General features: G+C 39.2%; 1 pseudogene; it reads left to right on the top strand.

Annotated features, from left to right (window-relative positions):
* Nucleotides 1-5,694: 5,694 nt before the first annotated feature.
* On the top strand, nt 5,695-6,223 carry LOC119063628 (60S ribosomal protein L30-like; annotated as a pseudogene).
* Nucleotides 6,224-19,046: the final 12,823 nt, after the last annotated feature.

Genomic DNA, 19,046 nt, shown 5'->3' on the forward strand with positions numbered 1-19,046 from the left:
GTTCTTTAGATTCTATATTTCCCATGCTATTCTTGCCCTCCCATCTATTTTCTATCTACTGTCTATGCTACTTATTTTCTGTACCTTCTCCTCCTCCCACTCCCCTCTTGCTAACCCTACATGAGATCTTCATTTCTATGTTTCCACTCCTGATCTAGCTGTCCTTTTAGTTTGCTTTTGTTTTAGGTGTGGTTGTTAATAACTATGAGTTTGTTGTCCTTTCACTGTTCTTGTTTCTTTAACTTCTTTTTCTTAGATAAGTCCCTTTAACATTTCATATAATAAGGGCTTGGTGATGATGAACTCCTTGAATTTGATCTTAGCTGAGAAGCACTTTAGCTGTCCTTCCATTCTAAATGAAAGTTTTGCTGGATAGAGCAATCTTGGTTGTAGGTCTTTAGATTTCATGACTTGGAATACCTCTTTCCAGCCCCTTCTTGCCTGTAAGGTCTCTTTTGAGAAATCTGCTGACAGTCTGATGGGGACTCCTTTGTAGGTGACTGTCCCCTTAGCTCTTGCTGCTTCTAGAATTCTCTCCTTCATTTTAATCTTGGCTAATGTAATGATAATGTGCCTTGGTGTGTTCCTTCTTGGGTCCAACTTCTTTGGGACTCTCTGAGCTTCCTGGATTTCCTGGAAGTCTATTTCCTTTGCCAGATTGGGGAAATTCTCCTTTATTATTTGTTCAAATAATTTTTCCACTGGTGGCTGTGCCTTTCCCCCTTCTGGTACCCCTATAATTCAGATGTTGGACCATTTAAAGATGTCCTGGAGGTTCCTAAGACTCTCCTCATTTCTTTGAATTCTTGCTTCTTGACTCTTTTCTGTTTGGCCACTATTTGCTTTCTTCTGGTCTACTCCATTGATTTGAGTCCCAGTTTCCTTTTCATCGCTATTGGTTTCCTGTGCAATTCCATTCATTTCAATTAGTTTTGCCTTCATATATTTGTCTAATTTGTGGCTATAATCAACCAGTTCTGTGAGGATCCTGATGACCAGTGTTTTAAACTGTGCGTCTGAGAGTTTTGCTATTTCTTCATCACTTAGATTTATAGGCTCTGGGGCTTTGAGATCTTCTTGAGCCATTTTTAGTCTGTTCTGGCCCTTTAAGTGTGAGGAGTGGAGCCTTGGACTCCCAGGTTGCTGGGTTGTGATGCTGTATGTGGGGGCGAGGTCAGAGTGGGGAAATGGCAGCACCCTCTGCTGTTTCCAGCTGCTGGGTAGGAGCAGAGCCTTAGGTGGTTTACCAGGGAGGGGCCACTCAGTGTCGCTGGGTTATGATGCTGTAATGTGGAGATGGGGTCAGAGCGGGGAAATGGCAGCGCCCTCCCTGCCACTTGCTGTGGGGACCCGCTGGGTCCCAGTCCAATCGCCCACTACCTCGCTTATCTATCCGTGCACAAATGCGTGACCACAGTCAACCCGCAGCCCTGCTCACTTGCTTTTTCCCTGCGGTTGTTCGCTTGGTCACTCGCTCGGTTGCTCACTAGGTCCAACCTTGCGCCTTGATTCCGCGCGCCTGAGTCCGTCTGAGTTTTCCTGTGCAACCCGGCTCCACCAGCTGCTGGTTTCGCCCCTTACCGGTCAGACTGAAGAATTTGTTGTTAACAGACTTCCAAAAAGCTCAATTTTCTGTGTTCTGGCTATGTTTTCTGTTGCTAATATTTAGTTGTCTCTAAACTTGGTTGTGTGAGAAGGCATGGATATCCACCTATGCCTCCATCTTGGCGGAAGTCCTATTTCAATTTCTTAAAGTAACTTCTTACACAGTCTGTATTAATCTGCTTAGGCTGCCAAAACAGAATACTATATAGGTTGGGTGATGTAAACAGTGAAATTCATGTTCTCACAGTTCTGGAGACTTTCCGGTTTAAGATTAAGGTGGCTTCTGGTGAGGCATCTCTCTGTGACTTGCAGATGTCCACCTTCTCCCTATGTCCTTACATAGCCTTTTCTCTGTGTGGATGTAGAGAGAGAGAGGGAGCTCTGATGTCTTTTGCTCTTCTTATAAGGTGACAGTCTTTTTGAATTAGAGATCTACACTATTACCTCACTTAAGTTCTATTACCTCCTTATAGGCCCTATCTCCAAATAGTGACATTGGGAGTTAAGGCTTCAACATATGAATCTTTTTGGTGGGGAGAGTACTATTAAAGTCCATGACACAGTCAAAATAGATATTACAAATTTCATTATTAAATCCCTTGGTCCCTCACTCAGAATCTGTTTACCTCATTCTATAATCAGTTCTAAAAAAGTTATTTCATATTTAAGCTCATACGAAGTTTATAAAATAAAATTAGAATAAAGAAGAGGAGGTTATATAGAGAGATATACTGACTGACCACAGGCTCGAGAATACATTGGACATGAGACTACCTGTTATCAGGAGATAACATAAAAATATTCAAACATCAATTAGTACAATAGTTTGGAACTATGGAGTGCAGAGACAATGAACTGTACAGAATTTGGAAGAACCTGAGGGCATCACTCATTAGCAATCCATGGAAATGAATGCCCATAATGACAAAGTCAATAAGAAAAAGTTCTTTGTTTAAGAAGGAGGAAAGAATGTAACATATTTTAGACAGATAGTGTATGATAAACAATTATGATTGCAAATTTCTGGAGCAGTCTTGGTCCATCTTTAGTGTCTTTTCATCCTGGGAAGCAAGGTTCAAGGCCCACACTAGCACAATGTCTTATGTGTCTATTTTCCCCCTCTTCTCTCCTCACACCTTCCCAGAAAAATCTTGCTTCAGTCTAGCTCCTAAAATGTTTCTCTCTTCATTTTTTCACTTAAACTTTTGTTCTGTATAATAGAGGCTCTCTATTCTCCTAGGCCCTAGGGTATTAAGCTTTTGGAAACCAAAACCAGGAAACTTGTATATTATGTAGCTTATAGTCCAGTCCTCCCTACACTATTTGTAGGTAAGGAACTTAAAACTGACTCTGAACTTGAATGAGATGGGTGATAAGGGGGACAAACCCAGGAAAACTAAGAACAAACACATTGGTTCCCAGACTTTTCATAACAACTCTTTGAGGTAGATACTGTTATCATCCTCATCTTCCAGAGCAGGAAACAGACTCAGAGAAGTTAAGTTGCACAAGGTCAAATGTTAGTGAATGATGAGGTGGCAGAGCCAGGATTCAAACTCAGTTTTGTCAGCTCCTATGCCTACTGTCTCCATCCACCCCCACTATGTATCCTCAGTAGCAAAAGAACAGTTTTGTAGCTGATGTGATGAATCTTGATGAAATTAACTTTTCATTAATTTGTTTACCTAACAAGTAATAGGGTCATTTGGAATCCTATTTTGTGAGAGCTCATATTTTCCAGCAGCAAACCTGGGCTGTGAAAGTGACTTTCCTGAGAAATGTGTCTTGGCAACTAGAGCCGATGTCAAAGCTGTCAAAAACTAATGTCAACTTCAGAGAGAAAGAAGGAGCTACTACCTTTTGCAACAACATGGATGGAACTGGAAAGCATTATGCTGAGTGAAACAGGCCAGGTGCTGAAAGACAAATACCATATGATCTCACCTTTAACAGGAAGCTAAACAACAAAACAAACAAGCAAGCAGAAAAAAAAACCAAAGACACTGAAATAGAGAACAAGGGGACAGTGACCAGAGGGGAGAAGGAAGGGAAGTTAAGGGGAAAAAGGGGGAGGGATTTGGAGGAACAAATAAGAAGGACACAGGGGTGAGAACTAAGGGGGGTGGAAATGGGAGGGAGGTGGGGAGCAAGGGGTGGGGGAGGCTTGGATGGGAGAAATAGACAAAAAAATCTGTACTTGAAAAATAACTAAATAAAATTAAAAAAAAACTAATGTCAAGAGTGCTTATAAGATTATCAGATGATTTCTCAAATGAAACCTTGCAGGCAAGAAGGGAATGGAAAGAAGTATTCGCAGTCATGAAAGGCAAGGACCTACATTCAAGATTACGCAATTCAGAAAAGCTATTATTTAGAATGGAAAAGCAGATAAAGTGCTTCCCAGATAAGGTCAAGTTAACAGAGTTCATCATCACCAAGACTTTATTATATGAAATGTTAAAGGGACTTATCTAAGAAATAGAAGATCAAAAACCATGAACAAGTAAAATGATAACAAACTCCTAACTATCAACAACTGAACCTAAAAAAAAAATGAACTAAGCAGACAGTACAACAGGAACAGAATCACAGAAGTGGAGATCATATGGAGGGTTATCATGGGGAGGGAGGGAGAATGGGGGAAGAGGCACAGGGTATAAGAAGCATAAATAGCAGGTACAAAATAGGCAGGGGGAGGTTAAAAATAGTACAGGAAATGGAGAAGCCAAAGAACTTGTATGTCTAACCCATGGACCTGAACTAAGGGCAGGGAAAATGCTGCTAGAAGGTGGTATACAGGGTATAGGGGAATAAAGGGGCAAAAAAATGGGACAACTTAAAAATCATAATCAATAAAACATACCTAAGAAAACAATGTCAAAACCAACATAAAAAAGCTAACGTAAAAACATGCAGACCATCTGGCTCAAATTATTGGGACTGTTTGGGAGTTAAATAACATATAGATACACCAAGGATACCTCCTAATTGTACAGCTTCAGGGGTGGTATTTAATTTAATTTTCTTTTTTTTTTTTACAGATTTTATTTATTTATTTTTAGAGAGATGGAAAGAAAGGGAGAAACAGATGGAAAGAAACATCAACTGGCTGCCTCTCACATGACCCCAACCAGGGACCTGGCCTGCAAACCAGGCATGTACCCTGACTGGGAAAAGAACCATGACCTTACAGATTACTGGCCAGTACTCAGTCCACTGAGCCACTCAAGCCAGGGCATAATTTCATTTTCTAAAGACAACAATAAGCAGCATGTGGAATTAGAAATTAACTGATATACTTGGAATTACACAAACAGCAGTAAAGGCAGAAAACATTAAGCAAACACATAAAAATCTCTCGTCAGCATTATTTTTACTTAACTCAATTTTTATGGTTGAGTTTTGCAGAGTTGTTTTTCTTTCCTTCTAGTGTCAGTGGTATTTTACATGTGATGCTGTTGGTCTGAGTCCAAGATTCAAGAGCTGGAAGTTTCACCCTGCTAAATAGTTTAGGCTGGTTTCATTAAGCAGGCAGAGGCTTCATCAATGGCAACACCTCTCAGTTACATGTCAATAAATAAATGTTATGGTAGGAAACAGATACAGAAAATGAGTCATCAACTTTCTGTCTCCTCCTTAGGAAAGTTGTATTAGTCATACAATGGAACACATTTTACCCCCTTCTTTTTACCTTTATATAAGTCCTTTTATTTTGAGTTTCCAAGGCTATTACAAGCTCAGTTGTAGGTATCAAGTAACTTGGACGGTGAGCTCCAAAAGAACTGGAAGTGACCACCACCTACAAAGACAGTATGAAACAGAAAACAAGCTGCCACATGGCTAGTTGGTGGATTCAGAGACCACTCTTTCTGAGAATTTGGATTTTGGAATGCTTTGTAAGGTGAAGTAATCACACGAACAACCAGCTGTTGCAATTAAAGTCTTTTAATAGTTTCCACTTTTGCAGTTGTGGAAAAACATGCAAGATAAAGGTGAGTTTGGTCTGGGGGCCTAATTAAAGCAGGGCTCTAAAGAATTGAAACTGGGGCTGTGCTTGGTAGGTGTCCATCCCACACCTAAGGCAGGAAGATGGTGGTTGCAAAGAAGATGACAAAGTTGCTGGAGTTGATCAACTCTAGGCTCTAACTTGTTAGGAAAAATGCAAGTATGTGCTGGGGTACAAGCAGACTCAGAAGATGATCAGACAAGGCAAAGTCAAACTAGTCATTCTTTTTTTTTATAAAGATTATATTTATTTATCTTTAGAGGGGAAGGGAAGGAGAGAGGGAGAGAAACATCAGTGTATGGTTGCCTTTCGTGCATCCCCTGCTGGGAACTGGCCTGCAGGGAACCTGCCTGCAACCCTGGCATGTGCCCTGACTGGGAATCGAACCGCGATTAAACTAGTCATTCTTGCTAACAACTTTCCAGCTCTAAAAAAATCTGAAATAGATACTATGCCATGTTGGCCAAGACTGGTGTCCATCACTACTGTGGCAACAATATTGAATTGGGCACAGTGTGTGGAAAATACTACAGAGTGTCCACACTGGCTTTTATTGATCCAAATGATTCTGATATCATTAGAAGCATGCCAGAACAGATTGGTGAAAAGTAAATTGTGCAAAAATTTCTCTAATAAAACTGGCCAGAGCTTGGTTTGAAAACTAAAAAAAATTTAAAAAAAAGCAATTGAAACCCATTATATTTTAGAGAAGAGTTGATTATCCTGACTACTTCTCAATTTAACAGCTTAATTTGGCTTATTCTTAAACCTGGAAATAATGGATGGTACCTCACAGTAGACTATTGCAACCATCATTCCATGGTCCCATTCACTGAGACCTCCATACCAAATATTTTTGAAATTACTTATTGTAGCCAATCAGCAACTGGTAAATACTTTGAAGTCATAGATTTACAACTTCTTTTTTTAAATATTTTATTTATTTATTTATCTTTAGAGGGGAAGGAGAGAAACATCAATGTATGGTTGCCTTTCGTGCATCCCCTGCTGGGAACTGGCCTGCAGGGAACTGGTCTGCAACCCAGGAATATGCCCTGACTGGGAACTGAACTGCGATCCTCTGGTTCACAGGCCTGTACTCAATCCACTGAGCTACACCAGCCAGGGCTTTGACGTCATAGATTTAGATAATATGTTTTGTGTCTATTGTAAAGCCTCTCAATCACAGTCTGCCTTCTCCTCTGAAGGGACTGTATTCACTTTTACCAGGCTATCCATGGCATATCTCAACAATCCAACAGTAGCACAAAATCTTGCCCCCCAAATCTTAACATGTTCCTTTCTCTATGAGCACACATATGACATCAAACTGATGAAATCCTCCTCTGAGGAGTTTATTTTGACACACTTATTTGTGATATACAAACACTTACAGATGAGCTCACACAAAGGGATTGGGCCATTGCTACATCAGTTAAATTCCTGACATTGTCAAGAAACAGCTATCAACTTTCTCAGCACTCAGATCATTTAAACAAACCCAGCATATTTTAGTTTTTTTTTTGTTCTGGTGGCAATATATTCCTCACTTATGAATTTTACTTAAGACCATTTATGCTGTTACATATTAACATACTTTGAATCGGTTACCTACAACAAAAGGCTCCAGAATCTGTACAAATTGCAGGAAAACAGGCATTACTGTTAATGCCCTCCAGATACTCCATCTCTGTAGATGCTTTAGCGATCTCCTCTCATGCCTCCTGGTATCTCTGACCCCCAATGCCTTCATGAATTGCCAATGCCTTCATGTAGGAAACTGCCCTCCTTATCTACAGGCTTTATACCACTAGAGGGAAAAGTACTGGCTGCATACTGGGCCCTTTTGAAGATGAAAGTTCTCAAAGGCTCTTGAGCATGTGGCCCTCCTTACTCAGCTGACCATTATACCCTGGGTCATGAAAGCAGCATCTTGCAAGCTCAGCATGGCCACTGAGGTTTCCTTCATACCAGATGGAGCCAAACCATCTGGGTCTTCTGGTGTATCCCATCTGCAGGAGGTAGTGGCCTTTCCTGTTCTCAGTTCCTTGGCAGAAGCTATGGTACTGGAGTTCACCTATCTCCAACACTCTGTTGGCTACCTGTGAAGCCCTTTGGGATTAACTGAATAAACAATAATCAGAGTTTATACACTTTATGTACGGTATTGTCACCATTACACATAATAAAGCTTGTGGGAAAATTGCTGCTTTTTATTCTTTAGCTAGATCTTACCTGATCAAGGATGGGACTTCAGCAGAATTGGCTGACTTTCAAGCAATCCTATTAGCAATGGATGCCCTGGTCAGCAATTGGTCCCATGTTCACATTTTACACACTCATAGGCTAACACCAATGGTCTCGTTGTCTGGCTCAGACAGTGGCAACAACAATTCATTGTCCAAGGTTCTTTATACACAGCTCTTCACCCCAAAGAGGGCAACAATTTATTGCCTTCTTTGGGGTAAATAACCCTGGGAAGGCCTTGCATCAAACATGTATAAGTGAATTTCATGCTTGACTCTGCACATACTAAAGCCATAATACAAGCCTTCACCAAGACATTCCTTATCCACTGCAGAATTCTAGGTATTGATAATGAACAAGACACTATAATGGCCAACTTACAGAAGTTCATTCAATGAAGTGAAACATGGCATGCTTCAGTCATTGGTCAAACATCAAGGGTAAATATAATAAAGAGTCTGACTCAATTTTTAATATGAGACTGCTGGCAGTTTTCAAGCTCACCATTTCCTCTACCTCTTCTAGTGCACATCTGGGCAAAGTCAATTACAAAACCTGGACATTTGCTCCTTTGGTGCTGGTGGGAAGATCAAAGTATGTAAACCCTGGTGCATTTGGGAACCCTCATGCCGGCTGTGGTCCAGAATGACATATTTTAGTTCTGTTTGTGTTCCAGTAATAACAATTAGTTGTGTAATCACCCTTGAGTAACAGGGAGTGCTGGAAAATGTAGTTTTATGTTTCTTAGTAACAAGTCTATACTATGAGGGAAAACAAAAATTTTAGTGTACAACTAACCATTTTTGCCACAAAGACATAATCTAACCTACAGATGCCTGAGAACCTGAAAGGAATGTGGCCTTACCTTGGCATTGGAGACAGCATGAATATAACAGCCTGGTGTTCAGCTTATAGAAAAACCATTTTTACGGTCCAGTTCTTGGAAACAGGTGTTTCAGGTATTGTAGCTTAATCTTTGCTTTCCCTTGACACCTCTGTTCTTGTTACTTCTTCTTCCCTTTCCACTTCTCTTCTTTCACATTCATAAATAAAGGCCAAAGTGGCAAAGGATGATAAGGTGGGAAGAGAGGGGCATGGATCAATCTTACTTGGCCATATTAACAGGGGTATGGGCAAGGAGAGGAGCCCCAACTCATTTTCCCCTCTCTATATTGCAAACCTTAACCCAAATTCCAGTGAGCTCTGTATGTGATAGTTTTGGTTTTTGTTCATGAGGTCTTAGGCTTCTCAGCTATTTTAATTCCAAGCAATTAATTTTGAACTTAATTTGGGTACAAATATGCATCCTATTGAGAAAAGAACTCAAACAAATATTTATTTTTATTTGGCTCTCCTATATTGACTCATTTAGCTCCCACAATCTCCCTTCTATTTCTCCATTTCCCTAGAGTTAAATATATATATATATATATATATATATATATATATATATATATATATATATATTACAATAGTCTAAGCAACTTGATGATGCCAGATCATCCTTATGTTAGGGCATCTTTTAGATATTATTCAAATAATTATTTCTACTCTGTTCATGCTTATGTACTGAATTTTAACAGTGCTCCATTAATCAAATATCAATAATGGGCTAATAAAATAATAAGCTGGGGTTGAGTGAGGGGAATCAGTGAGTCACAGGTCTTTCATGCTTTCCCTTGGCATATAGATTTAACATCACATCTGATCTAAATGCATACAATAGTTAAGCTTACCATGTGCTGTTTTTATCATTATTTTTTTAAAGTCTGTTCAGACACATCTTTCTGGGACTCTTTCCCTTTAACACACTTTAAATGATTGGAAATCAGATTTTCTCACTGACTGTCTTTTGTCCCAAATGATAAATGATGGCTTCTGTCTACTCTTCTTTCTGGTTCTAAATGGTGTTCAAAATAAGCTGGCTCTTTGTATTGCATTTTTTGCTGCTATCAGGGGATTTAATGTAGGATGTGAGCTGAGCTATGGCAACTACAGTGATTGGATAAATGGCTCCTTCAGAGAGCACAAATCATGGTGGGGCTTTTTTTGGTTCTTCCCCAAATAGCTGCAGTTCTTCTTTGGGGATTTAAAATGTTCATATATTTCCAAGTAAGAAAAGGAATTAAAAAATTCTTGGCAATTTATGATTTGGCAAATGAACCTTACTTCATTACACTGGATGTGTGACTTTGGAAAAACTTTTAACCTTTCTAAGCTTCGATTTATTTGTAAAATGAGGACATTGATGCTGCATAAATTTTAAGGTCTCTTCCACTTATGAAATTCCATATTTGGGGTCTTAATTCTATATTTGTGATCTTAAATTCTATATTTAGAGCTCTAAATTGTTTGAGTCAGATTGTCTTTAATAACATTTTTCTTTATCTTCAAGTAGGAAATCCAAGAGAGGGATGGTATTCTTTTTTATTCTATGTTCACAAGTAAATAATAACATTCCCCCATGTTTAAAGTGCCTAATGCTGAACTCACTATGTCCTCCCCAAACTACCTTCTTCCCCAGCCGTCCCTGCCTTGGGTAACAGCACCACACCCACCCAGTTTCCAAATTTAGGAACATTCAAGTTATTCCCACCTTATTTGTTACCTCCTTCCGTGTTTCTTAACCTTGCCTCTTGCAGCTCTCAGCCTTTTCATTTCTGGAACAGGCTCCTTGGAGGCAAGGCCCAACTTGCTGCCCAGTCTGGTCATGGAATGCAGAAATTCTTCGTGGAAAAATGCTTGAATTTAATCAGTCAGTGTAAGTTCCCATCCCAGTGCTCACCCTTTGCTACTAGCTCTATGATTTGGCTTAGGCTGATGGGAGAGCTTGGCTTCTACAGTGTAGGACAGACTGAGTTCTATATATGAGGTGTGGCACTACAACTTGCTAGCTTATGATTTTTCTAAGTCATAGTATCTTTTCTGAAAAATGCTCATAATACTAGTACCCAGATCTTGGGGACATAATGTATGTGAAGTGCTTAGCCCAGTGCCTTGATGCGCCATAAGTGCTCAATAACTGTTCATGAATGTTAGCAATTATCACTATTTTTACAATAGGAGGCTCATTAGCAGCCTTAGCTTTTGTGTGCAGCATGGCCTATAATAAAACATTGCTGCCCAAAACTGTCTCTTGGTTGGGCCAGGTATTAACTATGAATGCCTTTGTCACCATGATGCCTTAGCTAACCTCTACCACCTTTCACTGCTTCTCATGGTTCTGGTGAATTAATTGGCTTTGATTCTTTTCTTTTAAATCTCCTCTTACTTGGCTGAGTGGTGGTTACTGGAGAATGTATGAATTGTTTTGATGTGGTGCCACCTCCCACTTACTATGAGAATCGTCTGTCATACCCTGTGCATAGGATCTGCACCCCTGAGCTGTTAAGGACTGTTTTCTCTGGCCTACAACAATAGTTATAACTTTGCTAGCTGGGCCTTGCCCATTAAGGGCCCATTTTCCTCAGGCCCTCTTCTGCCTGGCCCTAGCTTCTTTCCTTCCTCCCTCTGGATGTTGCTGAATGGCAGCTGGATTTTTCCTAAGATGGTTGCAACAAAAGAATTCCCATTCCACAGGCTTTTCTACAATGGCATCCATCACTCCCTATTCAGGAGGTGGTCAAATTCCCCTCTTTTTGAATGTGGGCCAGCTTCAGTGCATTGTTTAATAATTAACATTAAGATTCTTATTAATTAATATTATTCATTATTGTTAGAATGTCTCTAATCAGTCAGGAATCTGACTTAGGCTTTTTTGCATGGTGTTAGGAGAGCAAAAATAGGAGCTGCAAGGTCCTTTGAGGTCTAGGCTCTGTAACTCACAGAGTGTCACTTCCACCACATTTTATTGGTTGAATCTATCATCTGTCTATCTATCTATCTATCTATCTATCTATCTATCTATCTATCTATCTATCATCTATCTATGTTAATAATTAATAGAATATGACAGAAATGATGTCATATTGCTTCTGAGGTAAGTCAGAAAGGGCTATGTAGCTTCTGCCTTGGTGTCCTAGAGTTGTAGCTTACTAGTCATTTCCTCTTAGGGCACCCACTCTCAGAACCTAGTCACCATGATGTGAGAAATGCAAGCCATATGGAAAATCCATGTGTAAGTGTTCCAGTCAATAGTCTTTGCTTAGCCTGTCCTTTGGCTGTCAGACCAGGCACTAGCTGTGTAAATGAGGAGAGCACTTGGAAGAGGATTGTGCAGCCTCAGCCATTTGAGTCACTTTCAGATGTTCAAGTAATCATCCTTGATATTGTGGAGCAGACAAAAGATATCCCCTTGTTCCCTGTCTGAATATCCAAGTCATAGTATCCATGTGCATAATAAAGCAATACTTGTTTTATGCCATGTCACCTGCTCTTGTCTGAAGCCATCAAGTTCAGGTGTGTGAACCCTGTGAGCATCAACAGGATCCATTTATTTTCATCTGCACTAACTTTGTCTTTATTCAGGTCTCCACTCTCACGCACTGGAATCTGTACCACAGTTTCACACCCACTCTTTTTGTTACTAGCTTATCACCATCCAATTCACTTCCACCACATTCACTTCCAGTGGTCTCTTTAGACCACTTCCAGGGTAATTTCTCTAGAGAAAAAAAATCCAGTCACATCATTCTGAAAGTGCTGTATGTAACCTTCTCATTCCCCATGTTTCTAAACTCAGCAAACAAGGTCCTTCATAACCTGATTTTGATCAAATGCTCCAACCTCATCTACCTGCCACATTCTTACTGGAATTCTACATTTCTGTCACCCAGGGTTCTCACCATTCCCTAAATACCATTCTTTAAACATGATGTATTCTTGCACACTGCAATATTGCACTTGTTCTTTTTTTGTTTTTAACAGAATTTCCTCAGCTTTTTTCTCTTTCCTTCCCTCCCCCTCTTTTTCTTTCTCTCCCTCCATCTTCCATACTTCCCTCCCTCTTTCCTTTTCTTCTTTCCCAGTTAATGTCTAAGTCTTAGTTTTCTGTTGTTGTGTAACAAACCACTCCAAAAATTACTGGTTGAAAACAACAACAATTTATTATTTTTCACAAACCCATAAGTTAACTGGGTGATCTCACCTGCAATCATTCAAGCAGTCAGCTGGCAGCTCAGCTGGGGCTGGGAAGTCTAAGGTGGCCTTGCTTATATATCTGGGGTTTGGGCATTGCCTCTTGGTGGTCTAGTGTAGTTTTTTTTAACACGGTGGGAGGAGTATTCAGAAAAATCAAAGGTGGGAGTTTTAAGACTGCTTGAGGTCTAAGCTCTAGAACTCACATAATGTCACTTCCACCACATTCCATTGGCGGAAGCAAAGTCCAGATTAAAAGGATGAGCAAACAGACTACATTTTAATGGGAGGACCTGAAAAATCTTGTGGCTATATTTATTATAGCTTACATATCCTTCAAAGTCAAGTTCATGTGCAAGCATTTTCTATTCTGTCATTAATTCATCCTTTAATTCACTCATCCATTCTTCCATTTACTAAGAAAAAGTATCACCTTGTATGAGCCAGAAACTGAGCACTGAGAACACAGGCAAACTCCTCATGGTCCAGCACCTTTTGTCTCTACTTCTTTATAATATATATCTCATTATGTTGTAATTTTTGTTTACACATATAATTTTCCTAGTAGACAGTAAGGTCCTGGAGGGGAGAAATTGTGTCTCATCTCACTTTTGGTATAAATGACAAAGTGTTATTTTAAAGTTAATAATATATATTTTTATTGTTTCCTATTGTTCTTGGAGTGATAGCGTGTTCCTCTGTGAAGGAAGAGACTGCTTTTTTATTTAGGGAAAATGGCTCATTACTTTGATAATTCTTTTGTTTATGTAAAGCCTGAGTTCCCACACAGTTCATAGAAAAGTTAAAGGCAAAGTGAAACCTGAACATGCCTCTCTGCCTATCAGCTCCTCTGTTAGTGCTTACCATGTCAGGAAGGAAAGGAAAACCACTGAGTTTAGCCTTAGGGGAAAACTATGCAGGTTTCTCTACCAGAAAACAGTGATCAAGGCTCTTTATTTTATGGATTTATAATTATATTTCCTTTAGTCATTAACAATACCTTTAACAACATTTAGAAATGTTGTTAATAAGGTGATCCAACAATTGGGTTTCATAGAATTTTTTTCTTTCCTATCCTGGGAAAATGTGGAGGAATACTTATTAGTTTACACAACCATACAATTATTTTACTGGTTGAATGGGTTATTTGTTCCTTTATTGAACAGAAATGAGAAAAAAGAAGGTATCATGTTAAAGGATATAAAATATAAGAGTGTGTTTTGAATTTTGCCTTTTAGGATGCTTTACCTTTTTCACGCCATTTTCTTAAAAGGTTTCATTTATTTATCTTTAGAGGGGAAGGGAAGAAGAGAGGGAGAGAAACATCAATGTATGGTTGCCTTTTGTGTGTCCCCTGCTGGGAACTGGCCTGCAGGGAACCAGCCCGCAACCCAGGCATGTGCCCTGACTGGGAATCGAACCACGCTTGTCTGGTTCGCAGGCCCGCGCTCAATCCACTGAGCTACACCAGCCAGGGTTCATGCCATTTTTTTTTGCTTATAAAAATACATGGCCCATTTTATATAATTTACAAATATATATACACACAAGTATGTCTATATACTCATATACTCATGTGTATGCATACACATATACACATATTATTACCTGGATTAAATAGTTTAAAGATTTATAGGTTTTTTAGATAAAATTGAGATTCTAGTAACTAAAAAGCTGATGTACTTATATTTTCTTTTTTTCCTGCATGTGTGTGTGTGTGTGTATATATATATATTTTTAATCTTTAAAACATATTTTAACCACTTTTTTATTAATGTTCAAATACAGTTGTATTCATTTCCTGCCACCACTTTTCCCCACCACACCCACGCCCACATCCCATCCTCAATCCTACATTCTTTTAGCTTTGTCCATGGGTCCTTTATACATGTTCTTTGATGATCCTTTTGCTTTTTTACCCCATTATTTCATTCCCCTTTCCCCTCTGGTTACTGTCAGTTTGTTCTTAATTTCAATGTCTCTGGTTCTATTTTGCTTGTCTGTTTGTTTAGTTGATTAGGTTCCACTTATAGGTGAGATCATATGGTATTTGTCTTTCACCTCCTGGCTTACTTCACTTAGCATAATTCTCTCCAGATCCATCCATGCTGTTGCAAAGGGTAGGAGTTCCTTCATTCTTTCTGCTGTGTAGTATTCTATTGTGTAAATGTACCATAGTTTTTTCATCCACTCATTTACTCATGGGCACTTAGGTTTCTTCTGGCACTTGGCCATTGTAAATTGTGCTGCTATGAACATTGGGGTGCATAGCTTCTTTCGGATTGGTGTTTCAGGATACACAGGGTATAATTCCAGTGGTGAAATTGCTGAGTCAAAAAGCAGTTCCATATTTAGTTTTTTTGAGGAAACTTTATACTGTTTTCCATAGTGGCTGCACCAGTTTGCATCCCCACCACGGTGTACAAGGTTTCCCTTTTCTCTACAACATTTCCAACATTTGTTGTTTGTTGATTTGTTTAGGATGGCCACTCTGACCAGTGTGATGTGATATCTCACTGTGGTTTCAGTTTGCATCTCTCTGATGGCCAGTGATACTGAGCATTCTTTCATATGACTCTGGGTCCTCTGTATGTCCTCCTCAGAGAAGTGTCTGTTCAAGCCCTTTTCCCATTTTTTTAAAGATTTTATTTATTTATCTTTTAGAGGGGAAGGGAAGGAGAGAGGGAGAGAAACATCGATGTATGGTTGCCTTTCATGCGTCCCCTGCTGGGAACTGGCCTGCAGGGAACCGGCCTGCAACCCCAGTATGTGCCCTGACTGGGAATCGAACCGCGATTGTCTGGTTCGCAGGCCCATGCTCAATCCACTGAGCTACACCAGCCAGAGCTCCCTTTTCCCATTTTTTAATTGGATTGTTTGTCTTCCTGGAATGAAATTGTGTGAGATTTTTATATATTTTGGAGATCAAAGCATTTTCTGAGATATCATTGGCAAATATATTTTCCCATACAATTGGTTCCCTGTTCATTTTGCTACTGTTTTCTTTAGATGTACAGAAGATTTTTATTTTGATGAGGTCCCATTTGTTTATTCTTTCCTTTATGTCCCTTTCTCTAAGGGACATATCAGTGAAAATATTACTGCATGGAATATATGAGATTTTCCTATGTTCTCTTTTAGGACTTTTATGGTGTCAGAACTTATATTGAAGTCTTTTATCCACTTTGAATTTATTTTTATGTATGGTGTAAGTTGGTAGTCAAGTTTCATTTTTTTGTACATAGCTGTCCAGGTCTCCCAACACCATTTGTTGAAGAGGCTATTTTTAATCCATTTTATGCCTATGCCCCCTTTATCAAATATTAATTGACCATAGAGACTTGGGTTTATTTGGGGTCTCTCTATTCTGTTCCACTGATCTATGTGCCTGTTTTTATGCCAGTACCAGGCTGTTTTGATTACAGTGGCTTTGTAATACAGTTTGATATCAGGTATTGTGATCCCTCCTACTTTGTTCTTCTTTCTCAAAATTGCAGCTGCTATTCAGGGTCGTTTATGGTTCCATATAAATTTTTGAAGTGTTTGTTCTAAGTCTGTGAAATATGCCATTGGTACTTTAATAGGTATTGCATTGAATCTGTAAATTGCTTTGGGTAGTATGGACATTTTGATGATGTTAATTCTTCTAATCCACGAACATGGTAAACGCTTCCATTTATTTGTGTCTCCCTTAATTTCTATTTTCAGCTTTGTGTAGTTTTCTGAGTACAGGTTTTTCACATCCTTCATTAGATTTATTCTTAGGTACTTTATATTTGTCTTTGCCATAGCAAATGGGATTTTTTTGCTGATTTGTGTCTCTGATATTTTACAGTTGGCATACAAAAATACCTTGTTGATTGCTCCCATGTCTTTTTTATGCTGATATAGTTTGCAGTAAGTTCCTCATAGTTTCACTGTAGTTTTCGGTAATTCGCACTGAACTCATTGAGCTTCCTTATAACCATTGTTTTGAACTCAATATCTAATAGTTAACTTGCCTCTATTTCATTTATCATTCTTTCTGAGGATTCCTGCTTTCCTTTTGATTGGAGGTTGTTTCTTTGTCTTTGCATTGTTTGTGAGACTCTTCTTACTTGCTTCTGCTTGTTAAATTGATCTGTCTTGATAACCCGACTTTGTGGTGTAAACTGCTATGGTAGGAGGTCTGTGAGATTCGGTGGTGCAGTCTTCCTGATCTCATGAACTTGATGCTCTTGGGATGTCCTATATGCCTTTTATGCTGGTTTTCGGATGTAATTTGGTTTTGTTTTTGTTAGGTCTTTCTCTCCAGCTGTTTGACTGAGGGTCACTCTGCCCACCATGACTTGTATGTGTTGTGCAGGTGCTTCTGGAAGAAAACCACAAAGACTAGGAAACAAACCCACACACACAAAAATACCCCCCCCACAATCTCACTATCAACAGTAAATGAACCAGTATTAATGGTGTAAGGAGATTAAGACTATTATAAGAAAGGAGAGGGGACATAAGATGACCTACTGAATAAAAGTGATTTGGGGAGGGTAGAGTGAGAAGCACTGATAAGAGTTGGGAGTTGGAGCAATGTGAAGAGAGAAGGTAAAATTTACCTCATAAATAAACAAGGGAATGAAGAATGTGGAATGGAGTATGAGAAGAGAAGTGTATAGTATTAGGTTTAAACAGAAATTAAAATAACATAACATAAAAAATAACATAAAATAAAATAAAGTGAGAGAGAAAGAAAAAGGAAGGAAAAAAGTAAATAATTAATAAAAATATAGGAGCCAAATTGCAGAGAAAGATGCACCACAGTACTATCAACCACAAATGAGCTAAAGTTAATATAGGTGGTATGGGATTAAGAGGAAAAAAAGAAACAAAGAAAAGTCCAAAAGATGTTTAAAGGACTGGGAAGTGATTTTGAAATGATAGAGGGAGAGGGAATACTAAGAGTGAGGAACAAATACTAGACTAAGTGAGGGGAAAATTAAAATTTTGGATATAAGTTAAAAAAAAGCAAAGAAGGAGAATAAAGAAAAATAAGAGGTCAGGATGAGAGAGAAATAGAAGAAAGACACAAAAGAAAAAGACAGGATAAGATGACAAAATTAAAATTTGAGACAAAAAAAGTAGGAGAGGAGACTGATAAAATTTAATATTTGAAATACAGAATTAGTGAGGCTCTAGAAGTAAAATTGAAAAAACAATGCAACAACAACTACCCTACCGACAACCAACTAGCAAAGATTGTTAAAGGTGGAGAGAGAATGTGGGTATTTTAACAGCAGGGAAAAAGGGTGTGAGATGACCCTCGACCAGAAAATTGGTTTTGTGTGTCTGGATAGGGGAAAGATAGTAAGAGTGCAGAATGAAAACAAGTTGTAGCTAGACATAAAACAAAAATTGAAATGAAAATAATATGAGGAGGGAGGAAGGTAAAATGGGCTAAGAGGAGGGAGGGGCAAAATATGTGAATTGAAATATAGTATAAATCTAGGACAATATGTACAAACTTGCTGGACAAGAAATGAAGGTTAAAAGTTATGCAGGAAAGAAAATATCACTAATTATGGAGAAGACCTCAGTGGATTTCATCTCTGTAGCCTCTTGTATTTACCACTGTTTTTTTCTTTCTGAATATGTCTCTGGTGATGTCAGATGTTGACCCTGTCTGACCTTAGGCAGCCTGTTTGATACTTCCAGTGATCTCTCCCTGGCTGTCTCCTTCAGTTGTTAATCTGGTCATTCTGCACTCAGAGGTCAAGTTTAAGCACTGTAGGGTGGAGCAGAATTCCTCCTTGGGTGGGGGATGTTGTTTCCCTTGGACTGTTGCTGTTTGGAGGGGAGTGGTCTTCCTGAGCAGGATGGTTTCTGTATGGGTGTTGGCTCAGCACCAGGACCCGGCTTCTCTCTCAGTTTTCTCCAAGACCTCCATCCCCAGTTTCTCCTCAAGTGTCTCTAGTTCACTTTGCCCCACCTTTACCAGTGATCTACTGTTTCTGACTGTCTTCTTTGGTTGTTAATCTGGTCTCTCTGCACTCAGCAGTTATGCTTAAGCACCACGGGGCCAGGACAGATACCCTCCTAGGATTGGGGCTATTGTTTCCCCTCAGGCTGCTGTGCTTGG

This window comes from Artibeus jamaicensis, unplaced genomic scaffold (genome assembly GCF_021234435.1).
Source record: "Artibeus jamaicensis isolate MK-2021 breed Jamaican fruit bat unplaced genomic scaffold, CSHL_Jam_final contig_60, whole genome shotgun sequence".
Taxonomy (NCBI): Eukaryota; Metazoa; Chordata; class Mammalia; order Chiroptera; family Phyllostomidae; genus Artibeus; species Artibeus jamaicensis.